The following is an 11,630-nucleotide window of genomic DNA, read 5'->3' on the forward strand; positions in this document are numbered from 1 at the left end:
CAGGATCCCCCTCTATCCCCCACGCCGCCTCCTCTGTAGCCCTCTCTTCTCATGCTGGTTCCCTTTGCCCTCCCTCATAAAGTCTGGAAGGGACATCGGAGATCTTTTAATCCCAAACCCTTTATTTTACAGCTGAGAAACTGAGGCCTGGAGAGGCTGGAGAGACTTGCTTAGGGTCACACAGATAGTATCAGAGGAGGATTTGAACCCAGACCCCAAGCACTCTTTCTCTGCTAACTTGCCCATGCTCTTTTCTCCTATCTTGCCCATATGGTACATGGTCTCTGGACCATTGGGACTTCACCCTGGAGCTCCCCCAAAGCCTAGCCCACTCTGGTCTCCAGGCCTAGTCCTTGAATGTCCTTTCCAGGGGTCCTCAGGCTTGGGGTAGGTGGAAAAGGAAGAGGAGGAAGGAGAGGTGGGGAGGCCCCTTTAAGCTGGAGTGTGGGGCAGGAGAGCAGGGATCCCGGACACCTGAGTGCCCTACCAGAAGCTGGGAGAGAGCAGATCGCTCAGTCCTGGGGTCCTGTCTGGGGCAGGGGGCATAGGCCAATCCATGCCCAGGCAAGGCCAGATTAAGGGGGGGGTAGATCACAATGAAAGAGTCACATACAGAGAAGGCCAAGGGGTGTGTAGGGGGGGGATGGACACTGTAAAACCCCACACACAGACACACACACACACACACACACACACACACACACACACAACGGACCAGACAATCAAACCAGTGTGTTGGGGCTCAGGAGACCAATGAATTAGGAGTTTGATACGGGTTTTCTCTTTCTCTGCCTCGCTGTACTCTGACAATCCCCCCCCAGTTTTCCTCAACACCACCCCCAGTGCAGCCAACCCCCACCCCTTCTACCCGCCTTTCTTCCCGGTGCCTGGGCTCGGGTTTGGGGCCTTGAAACAGTGAGCCGTCTTTGTTCGAAATACAGGTGAACGGCAATCATGTGATGTGCACCACACACACTCACACACACACACTCTCTCACATAAAAAGCTTTTTGAGAGCGGCCGGCGGGCCAGCCTCAGAACCGATGGGACAGGCGCCCCAGCCAGAGGCAGCCTCCCGGCCTGGCCTCCCTTCCTCCCTCCTTCCATCCCCGTGCCGCTGACAGCCTCCAGCCCCGGCTTCTTGCTCCCGGTGGGTCCCCTGTTTTCCATTTCTTTTCCCCCTTAGCTCTTGGGGCCCTCAGTCCCAGGGCCTTGGGGCAGGGCAGGAATAGAGAGATCCTTGTTTGGGGGAGCCTGGGAAAGGAGGGTGCACCTGACCTTTTCCCCTTTGGGGCACCCCTTCTTCCATCTTCTGGTCTGGACAGAGGGTGGATGGTGGATCTGATGACCCAGGAGGGTCCAGAGCTGGGGGGAGCCCCTACCCCTGACCATCAGACTGAGGTCATACACTGCCAAAGGTTGGTCTTTCTGTTCGCAAAAGAATTGTTGGTTGGTGGAGGGGTGTGTGTGTGTGTGTGTGTGTGTGTGTGTGTGGTCAGAGTAGGCAGAGGGAATGAACGTCTCACCAGAATGACTAGAGGTGGGGAGAAGAATCTTTCTAACCTCTCCCCAAGCCCCATTCATAGGGCTGCCTTCTCTTACTCCATAGATTTTTGTCTCTGGAGTTAAAAGGATGTGGATTCAAATCCTACCTCTATTCGTGACTTTGGGCCAGTCACAACTCCCTTGGCCTCAGTTTTTCTATCTGTAAAATGAGAGGATTGGAATACGTGGCCTCAGAGGTCCCTTCTGGCTCTAGATCTGAGATTCTACAATGCTGAAGTTGTCTGCGGCCCCTCTCTTACTCTTCCCTCTCCAGCAGGGGCCAATCAGTCTTTTTTGGGAGGAAGAAGGGATGGAAATTCTCATTTAGTTTAGGGAGCTGAGTTTGAGGGGTGCAGGCTTGGCCCTGTTTGGGGAGTGGGGCCAAGCCATGCATCTGTCCCTGTAGAAGTTTGGGGTATAGAGGGAAGAAAAGTGAACCCCAAAAGAACAACTCTCCAGGGATGACTGAAAAACAAATCATAACCTTCCCCCCATTTAACCTTGCCCCCCCCCGCCGTTCCCTGCCATTCTTTCTGCCCACCCACAGCACATGCTCCCAGAAGAGGGTCTGACACCTTCATTCAGTCAGGTTTCAATGGCCCATAGGAATCTAATGATCTCTTCCCCACCATCTTGGATTTTAACAGAGCACGGAATCTTAAGCCAGAGGGATCAGTCTCTACGGGTGGGCTTTAGATGACTGAAATACCCCCATCATCCAATGGGGGAGTTAGAGGGGCTGGGGACGGAAGGAGGCCTCCAGCACCCTGAGGAAGGGCTCAAACTCCAGCTGGCCACTGATTCCAGGAGGGGGCAAGTCACTCCCACTTTCCAGGTCTGTAAAACGAAGGCACAAGACTAGCTGATCTCTACCGTCCCTTGATCCGACAGCTGATGCTCTATGGTGTTTCCAGGCTCTGACAGGCTAAGTTCTGTCTCTTCCTAATTCTGTTCCAATTTCTGAGGTTCTTCTCAGCTCTGCCATTCCCTGTTCTAAGGCCCTTTCCAGTTTTAACATTCCCTGTTCTAAGGCCCCTCCCAGCTCTGCCAGTCCCTGTTCTAAGGCCCCTCCCAGCTCTGCCAGTCCCTGTTCTAAGCTCCCTCCCAGCTCTGCCATTCCATGTTCTAAGGTCTCTTGCAGACCCGAATCTTTTTTCTGCATTTCTATGATTCTTCTCCATTTACTCATAAGGTTGGCCCCAGATGCCCGAAATGGCCTACCACGATCTTGAGAGCTAGTGGGTAAATCAAATGTCTATAATTTGCTTCTTACTCTCCCCTAGACTGTCCTTGCTCCTCTAAGGTCCTCGATTCTTAACCCTCTAGTTCCCAGCATCTCTCTTCTCCTCCCCATCCCTCTATCTTTCCTGGTCTGTGAAGGAGCCTTTTGTAAACGGAGGCTTAGCAAGCAACCGGTCCCCTCCCTCTAATGTGTTTTTGCCAGGCTTGGCTTGCTTAAAGGGAACCCCACCCCGATCCCCACGGGCTGCCATGGGTGTTCCCAGAGGCTGGGAATGGCTGCCCCTCCCACCCCCAGAGCACGAGCATCGCCCCCAACCCAGCCAGGGACATTTCAGCATAGGGACATAGAGGGAGGGGGGGAATGACCAGAGTCAGAATAGGGACCCTGGGGCAGGGGGCTCCAAGATCGAGTCAGAGAATGGGAGGGTTTCCCCAGAAGTTGGAGGAGAAGGCAATGTTCTGGGGATTGGGTCTATTTCAAGGAATGTGGATGGCAGGGTTGGGGCATAGGAAGCTTGTCATTTTGAACCTGGATGGGCTTCATGACCTTGGAGTTACTGAATTTGGAAATATTGGGGAGTGGGGAGGCAGTGTTGTGGCCTTTGGCGGGGTGTATGTTTGTGTGTTGTTAGTCCCAGGGATGTGTGCATGGGAATTTATTGTGTGCTCTGTTGGCTATGTGCTGGGGTGTGTCCATGAACAGAGTCTTAAGTTCTCTCAGCCTCAGTTTCCTCATCTGTAAAACTGGGATAATGACGGCACCCACCTCCCAGGCTTGTTGTGAGGATCGAAGGAGAGAAAACATATGTAGAATGCTTGGCAAACGAACTCACCATTTAAATGCTGTTACTGGGGCAGCTAGGTGGCGCAGTGGATAGAGCACCGGCCCTGGAGTCAGGAGTACCTGAGTTCAAATCCGGCCTCAGACACTTAACACTTACTAGCTGTGTGACCCTAGGCAAGTCACTTAACCCCAAATGCCTCACCAAAAAAAAAAAGTAAATGCTGTTACTACTACTACTACTACTACTACTACTACTACTACTACTACTACTACTACTACTACTACTACTATTACTACTACTTGCAGGTTTGTGTGGTCAGGGTTTGTAAGGGGTGTTTGAGGGTAGAGACTTGGGGACTTTGGTATGGGAGGGAATACCTTGGTCAGAAAAGGGTTCCCTCCGACCCCCACCCCACGAATATATCTGTGGCAGAAACAAAAGCGAAGCCCTGGATGATACCTCGTTTAAGGAGGAAGCTGCAATGAGACCCCACCCCCACCCCACGCCCACTGTGTCTAAGCACCGGTGTACCTTCTTGTAAAGTGAAGAAGGGGCTTCTTAATTCAAGTGAACTTAATCCAGTTCTAATCAGTCATTACTTTGGGGGCACCCCATCCCAGGTCCTGTGAGTGAGATAGGAGAAGCTATGAACAACATGGAAGTGACTTCCCCAGGGTCATACCACTGGTACGTGGCTGAGCTGGGGCTTAATCCAGTTTACCCAGCTGATGAACCCTGGAGGAGCTCAGAGGGACCACAGGATTCTAGATTTAGAGCTGCAAGGGACCTTGGGGTTCATTGAGTTCAACCTCCCGTCTTTACAGACTGAGGTCTATAAAAGGCAGGTGACTTGCCCAGGGTCACTCAGCTAGGAAGTGCCTGAGGCAGGACCGCCACCCTGGAACTCCCTTACTTCCAAGTCTAGCACCAGTCCTCTTTTTTTTCTTTTTCTTTCTTTCTTTTCTTTCTTTTTTTTCGGACCAGTCCTCTTTGAGAAAGAAGAACGAACAACAATCTGTGAGTCGATCCAAGGTCAGCCAAGGGAGGCTTCCTGGAGGAAGGCACTTGAGGCTGAAGGGGACTGAGATCCATGTAAGGAAGGCAGTGTTGCCCTCAGCCAAAGGCACTCTCTCTCCCCGGCCCTTGGTCTAACCCTCTGTGGGTCTGCAGCACTGTACCCCAATTTTTCCCCCAAGGGGGTCCCACGCCAGGGGATGCTGGGGGTCATGCAGAGCCAGAGCAGGCTGGCACTCCTGGGTGTCCTGAGATTGGGGTAAAACAGCCTTCCTGTCTCCCTGGCTGGGCACTGGGCACTGGGAGGGAGGAGGGCTGACGTCTGCCTGCTTCTTGGAAATCTGAGAACATGCTGCCACCTTCCTGGATCACACAGCCCTCACTTTCCTGTTGTCCCAACAGAATCCCCTTCGTTATAACATTGAGCTGTCCCTCCATGTACTTTCTTGGGGTGGGGGAAGGGACAGAAAACTAACTGGTTCCTTTTTTCTCTTGGAGTCAGAGAACCCATACACCAATCTCAGCCCTGCTGCTTATGAGGCGATTGACTGTGGACCAGTCATGACCTCTCTGAGCCTGATTTTCCTCATCTGAACTTCAAACAATCAATTCAAAAGCATTTATTAAGTGCCTACTATGTGCCAGGCACAATGTTAAAAGCTAGAGATACACACTTCTAAATTAAATTTTTTTTCAATTATCTACCTTTCCCCCCATTCCTCTTAACCCATCACTCCCAAACTGGAAAAAGAGAAAAAGCAAAACCTTTTGAACAAACATGATCAAGCAGCACAAACTCCCACGTTGGTTGTTTCCCAAAATGCGTGTCTCATTCTGATTATTGGTCCATTTCCTCTCTGTTGGGAGGTGACTTCAGGTTCACCTCCGATTGACCAGAGTTCTTGTCTTCCAGAGCTGTTTATATTTACCATCTTGTCTTTGTAGAAAGTGTTCTGGTTCTACTCACTTAGCTTTGCATCTGTTTATACAAGTCTTCCTAAGTTTCTCTGAAAGCGTCTCATCATTTCCTACAGCCCAGGAGTATTTTGCTACATTCAGAGACTCCAGCTCCCCAGGGGATGAGCACCCCTTTAGTTTCCAGTTCTTGGCCATCACAGAAAGAGATGCCATATGTTCTTTTGGCTCATATAGGATCTTCATCTTTCTTTGATCTCTTGGCATGGTGCTTGGTACATAGCATTTGAAGTTTATTGAACTGAATTGAGGAAGAATCTGTTAATGATATTGCTGGGGAAATAAGGGTACAAATGAAAAAAAAAACCCAAAACTAGCCAGTCTCTGGCTGCTTTGTATTCTACTGGGTGAAACAACACAGGGTCATAGATTTAAATGTCATCTCATCTAGGGGTTCCTCACCTTTATTTTTTGTGATCCGGACCCCTCTGGGAATCAGTCTGACAAAGCTTTTGGACCTCCTCTCCGAATCGTATTTTTAAATGCATTAAAAAACCCACATAGGGGGAAGCTAGATGGTGCAGTAGATAAAGCACTGGCCCTGGATTCAGGAGGACCTGAGTTCAAATCCAGCCTCAGACACTTGACAGTTACTAGCGGTGTGACCCTGGGCAAGTCATTTAACCCCCATTGCCTAGCCAAAAAAAAAAAAAAAGAATAACCCCCCCCCCCCACACACACACATAGGATTACAAAGGAAACCAATTATATTAAAATATGGAGATAAAAAATTTTTTGAAAGCAAACACATGTTACAAGCCCCTGACCTACTCCAAACCCTGTATTTTACAGATAAGGTAACCAAGGCCCAGAGAGAGTGACTTACCCAAGGTCATATAGGTCATAAGTGGCTGAACTGAGATTTGAACCCAAGCCCAGTGATGTCCTTGATGCTGTGCTACATTGACTCTCCATGTACACACATGCAATATATATGCCAAGTAAGTATAAAGTAATTTTTTTGGGAAGAGAGGAAAGAACTGTTAGCAGGGATTGATCAGGAAAGGTCTCATGTAGAGGATAGCATTGGAGCTGAGCTTTGAGGGAAACTGGGGATTGTAAGCAGTGGAAATGAGGAGGGATGGCACTTCAGGCATGGGGGAGTGCCAGTGCAAAGTCAGGGAGGTAGGAGATGGAGTGCTATCTTTGAGGAGTGACAGAATGGTTGGATTGTAGAGAACATGGAGGAAGAAAATATATAATAAGGCTAGAAAAAGAAACCGGAACCAGGTTGTTAAGTTTTAAATGCCAAACAGAGGAATTTGTATTTTCTTCTACATCAAGGGTTTCATGAGCAGAGAAGCTCTTTCAGGACTTCCAGGATCTCTCATTTCCTACCCATACAGATCCCAGTGGCTGATCTGCATGAGCCACCATGCTTAAATAAACTCATTGCTCACTGGCCAAGCTTCTGGTCATGAGCCTCTCCACACTTGGCCAGACTGGGCTTGTCTGTGGGCTCAGAAAGCTGGAGCTGTTAACTTTAAATCTTTCCAGTCTTAGTGGGAGTGACCAGAATTTGTGGCCTTTGAGAACCCAGGGTTGGCTTCATACCCTGGAGACAAACTTGAGTGCAGTTCTCTGTGCAAGGCTCAAGATTTTTCTCTCCTCCCCAACTCTTGCCCTCATTCTAGGGGATATCGCTATACATACTGCCCCTCCCTCAAACATACTAATCACTCAGTGCCTCAACCTACTCACTTTGCATGAGCTACTACTCATCCACGCCACCTCAGCCACACACAAAGATGCCATCACACAAATGTACCATCTCTTTGTTCAAGAATTCTGAAATCCCTTTAATCCAACCCAAATCTACTGGGTTTTCACTCTCCCTCTGTTTTCTTTTACAAAGTAACCCTACTCTTCATCTGCACCAAGAACTCCAATCTCTTGACAGCTCAGTTCTCTCGCAGGTGTTCTTCCCCTGCACTAACCACTCGATCCTCTCTTCTCCATCTTGACTCCTTGGTGAACCAATTGCTCTCTACACTATTCTCTCTTGAGGAGGGTTATCAGCCTCGGATCACTCACATTGCCACCTTTGCTTCAATATATGTGCTTCTGAATGAATATGGAGAAAGTCACCAAACTGTTCTGGTTGGGGCCACTACAGATTTTGTTACAGATCCTCAACCGGACCTTCACTGCTGTTCAGCATCGACCCTCATCGACCCACCAGCCCACTCTTCACTGTGGCTCTTCCAAAACTTTCCATCCCTCTTCAAATGGCCCATGGCTTCCCCTCTCCCCATGCTCCCAGCTGAGGCCCTTGCCTCATATTTTACAGAAAACAATTGTGACTTCTCAGCACGAGCTCCCTCTTGTCCCCTCTTCCTCATCTCCCATTCCTCATATTCCTTCTGCCCCTCTCTCCTTCACTCCTGGCTCATGTGATGAGGTGGTTGTTCAGTTGTTCAAGTCATGCCATTCCATCTCGTCTCTTCCAACAGCTTGCCTCCTCTGCCATCCCCACTATTTCACTTATTTTCAATCGCTCTCTCTACTGGCTGCAGATATACATGCCCATGGGAGGCGTACCTCCCCTCATTCTAAAAAACCCTCCCTTGATCCTTCCATCCACAATAACGATGGTTCTCTCTATCTTCTGCCATGAAAAGTCTACCTGCAACAGGTGCCTCCACTTCCTCTCTTCTTAACCCCTTACAGCCCAACTTCCAGCCTCATTATTCCACCAAAGAAGCTCTCTCCAAAGTTACCAGTGATCTCCACGGCAAAATCCGATGGCCTTTTCTCCCTCCTCCCTCTCCTTGGCCTCTGTTCAGCTTTTGGCACTGCTGATCACTGTCTCCCCCCTGATACTCTCTTCTCTCTGGGTTTTTGGGACACCCGTCCACCCCCTCACCTGCTTCTCCTCCTACCTCCCTGACCACTCCTCAGTCTCTTTTGCTGGCTCCTCCTCCACATCTCACCCTCTAACCCGTCACTTTAGTCAGTGATCTAATCAGCTCCCAGGTGATTCTCACACCTACCCATCCTGCCTCAAGCTCTCTTCCAAGCTCGTCTCACATCTCCAGTGGTCCCTGATCTGATGGCTTGCTGTGAGGCTCAAAGGAGATCATATATTTCAGGTCACTACATGAATGTGAGTTATGTTATTTTCACTGATGAATCCTCCACTCAGGTCCTTCCCCTGGTGCCTCGGCATACCATGGAGCTGAGTCGGAGTTCATAGAATCCTAGTTCTAGAAGTGGGAAGAGATGGCAGAGGATAACTAGTCCCACCTCACTTTACAGAAGAGGAAAGTGAGGCCCAAGGAAGGGAAGAGACAAGTAGATAATAGAGTAGAGCTACAAATTATCTCAGAAGCCATTCAGCCCAATTCCCTTGCTTTATAGAGGAGAAATCGAGGCCCAGTGTGTGTGTGTGTGTGTGTGTGTGTGTGTGTGTGTGTGTGTGTGTGTGAGAGAGAGAGAGAGAGAGAGAGAGAGAGAGAGAGAGAGAGAGAGAGAGAGAGAGAGAGAGAGAGAGAGAGAGATTGAAGGACTTATCTAAGATCACAAAACTAGAAAGTCACCAGTTCTGGGATTTGAACCCAGGTCCTTTCCAACTCCAAATTCAGAACTCTGACTGCCCTACTTCTCTTCTTGAAGGTTGTACTAGCAGGGCCTATCGAGTTGGAAAGACTTGGAGCATGGACCCACCAGTAGACCATGTGTCTGTCATCCCAGGACCGGCCTTGCTATGTTCAGAGAGCCTCATGACCAGGTGGAATCACTCTCTGCTTTGGTAGAGGACATGCCGATACTGACCAAGTCACAGATACTCGATGTCTTGTAGTTCATTTATTGCTTCTTAATAAGAATTTTACTGATTGTTTTTGCTTTTCAATAACCCAGACTCTCCCCCACCCCCCGTGTCCCTCCTACCTTCTTCCCTGAGATCCATCTCCTTATGGCAAAGATTTTTTTTTTAAATGGAAGAGAAAGAAATTTGCAAAACTGTTCGACATATTGAAAAAACCCAACATTTATCTGTACTGCTCTGCACCTGTAGAGTCCCACCTCTTAATTTTTCTTTGGGACTGAGTTGATTCCTTACACTTTTTGTGGTGTACTCATTATTAATGATTAGGATTTGCGTGTACCAGGGAACTTAGGTCTGGCCTCAGTGGTGTGCGTGCTGGAGAGAACCCTGACCAGGCAGGCCCCAAATCTGGACTCTGCTCCCCACTCTGCAATTCACTGTGTGACCCTGGACAAGTCACTTCCCCCGCGTACCCTTATCGTCTTGCGATGTGAAATGAGGGGGATGGCCTCAGTGAACCCAGAGGTTCTTTCCAGCCTTCACCCTGTATGATTATGTGACTCCTTACATCTGTATTTATAACTGTTAATGTTAACAGCAGGTTTCATGTCTGTCATTAGCCAGAGGGGTTGGCTAACGTTCAAGAGTCAATGTAAATGCAAATGGAAGAAAATCTTTCTCCTTTCAAGTGTGAGGAGGCGTTGAATCCAAAGAGTCAAAAATACAAGCACAAGGGGCAGCTAGATGGCACAGTGGATAGAGCACCGGCCCTGGAGTCAGGAGTACCTGAGTTCAAATCCGGCCTCAGACACTTAACACTTACTAGCTGTGTGACCCTAGGCAAGTCACTTAACCCCAATTGCCTCACTAAAAAAAAATACAAGCACAAAGTTGGAGATGGGCTCACGGCTCAAGCTGGGAGGACTTGAGAGCAGGAAGGAGCCTTCGAAGCTTCTGGTCGTGGGGCTTCTTCACATTTTTGTGGGTGTCCCGGATGTCTCCAGCAGAACCCTTCTCAGGATTCTGTTTTTAAATTCAGAAACTAAAAGACAAACAGTTACAAAGAAAACCAATCCCACTGAAAAAAGATGGAATGATTTTCCCATCCAGGTTCAAGGACCCCCTCGGTCAGTGGCTCCCGGGTGAACCCTCCCAGCCTTTCAGTAGAACTCTGTGATGTGATTGACAGAGGTTGTAAGCAATGCTCGATACTCTAGGACCACCCCCACCCCCTGCCAGTGACCCAAGATCAATACCTGATAGAAGTTTGCCTTCACATTCAGATGATGCTGAGGTGGCTGGGTAGACAGAGTCAGGAGACCCGACTTTGTCGCTAATTTGCTCTGAGTTCAGCCAAGTCCTCTTCTCTTTCTGTGCCTCAGTTTCTTTAAAATAAGGGGAAGGAAGGGGGCAGCTAAGTGGCGCCATGGATAAAGCACCGGCCCTGGATTCAATAGGACATGAGTTCAAATCGAGCCTCAGACACTTGACACTTACTAGCTGTGTGACCCTGGGCAAGTCACTTAACCCTCATTGCCCTGCAAAAACAAACAAACAAACAAAATAAGGGGAAGGATTCAATGGTTTCAGAGATCATCGGTGCGTGGCACACAGGGTACTCAGTACAAGCTGTTTGATGCCTTGAGAACACCACCTGCTTTAAAACATGGTGCTCTTCACGGGGCTGAGTCTAGGGGTAGGAGATGAAAGAAACACTTGTGAAAAAGAGGATCTGGGACATAAAGCGGAAGTGAAAACAGGGGCAATGAGGACTGAGCGCTCAGGTGTCTCGGGGACAAGGGAGGAAGGAGCCATCAGGGGGTGGTTCAGTCAGGAGAGCTTCCTGGAGGAGGGAGTGGTAAGGTAACCTCCAGGCCCCAAGGAAGGCTCCCTCTCCTGAGGTGGAATCCAATCCTGCTTCTTCAACAGAGGACAGGAGAGGGGAAGCAGAGACCAGGGTGCGGGAGACGGGGCCTGAGTTATCCCCAGGAACCCTCAGGGTCTGGGTCTAAGTTCTCCCTGCCTCTGTCTGAGGCAGTCTCCAGGCTGGGAAGCCTTCTCTCCTACCACACAGAGTTTATGGAGTCTCAGGGCTAGGAGCACTAAGTATTATTGGATGGCTCACCTCCATTTAACAAATTAAAGAATTGAAGAATGTCAGAGCTGGAGGTGGAGCTTAGAACAGGGGATGTCAGAGTTGGGAGGGAGTTTAGAACAGGGAATGTCAGAACTGGGGGAGAGCTTAGGACAGGGGATGTCAGAGTTGGGAGGGAGCTTAGAACAGGGAATGTCAGAGCTGG

General features: G+C 49.3%; 1 long non-coding RNA gene across 1 annotated transcript; it reads left to right on the forward strand.

Moving 5' to 3' along the window:
• The first annotated feature begins 1,042 nt into the window (after positions 1-1,042).
• LOC122727676 lies at positions 1,043-10,457 on the forward strand. Its single transcript, XR_006353178.1, has 3 exons — positions 1,043-1,150; positions 6,354-6,502; positions 9,177-10,457. It is a non-coding gene; the product is annotated as an uncharacterized LOC122727676 (long non-coding RNA).
• Positions 10,458-11,630: the final 1,173 nt, after the last annotated feature.

The sequence above is a fragment of the Dromiciops gliroides genome, chromosome 5 (assembly GCF_019393635.1).
Source record: "Dromiciops gliroides isolate mDroGli1 chromosome 5, mDroGli1.pri, whole genome shotgun sequence".
In the NCBI taxonomy this organism is placed as follows: domain Eukaryota; kingdom Metazoa; phylum Chordata; class Mammalia; order Microbiotheria; family Microbiotheriidae; genus Dromiciops; species Dromiciops gliroides.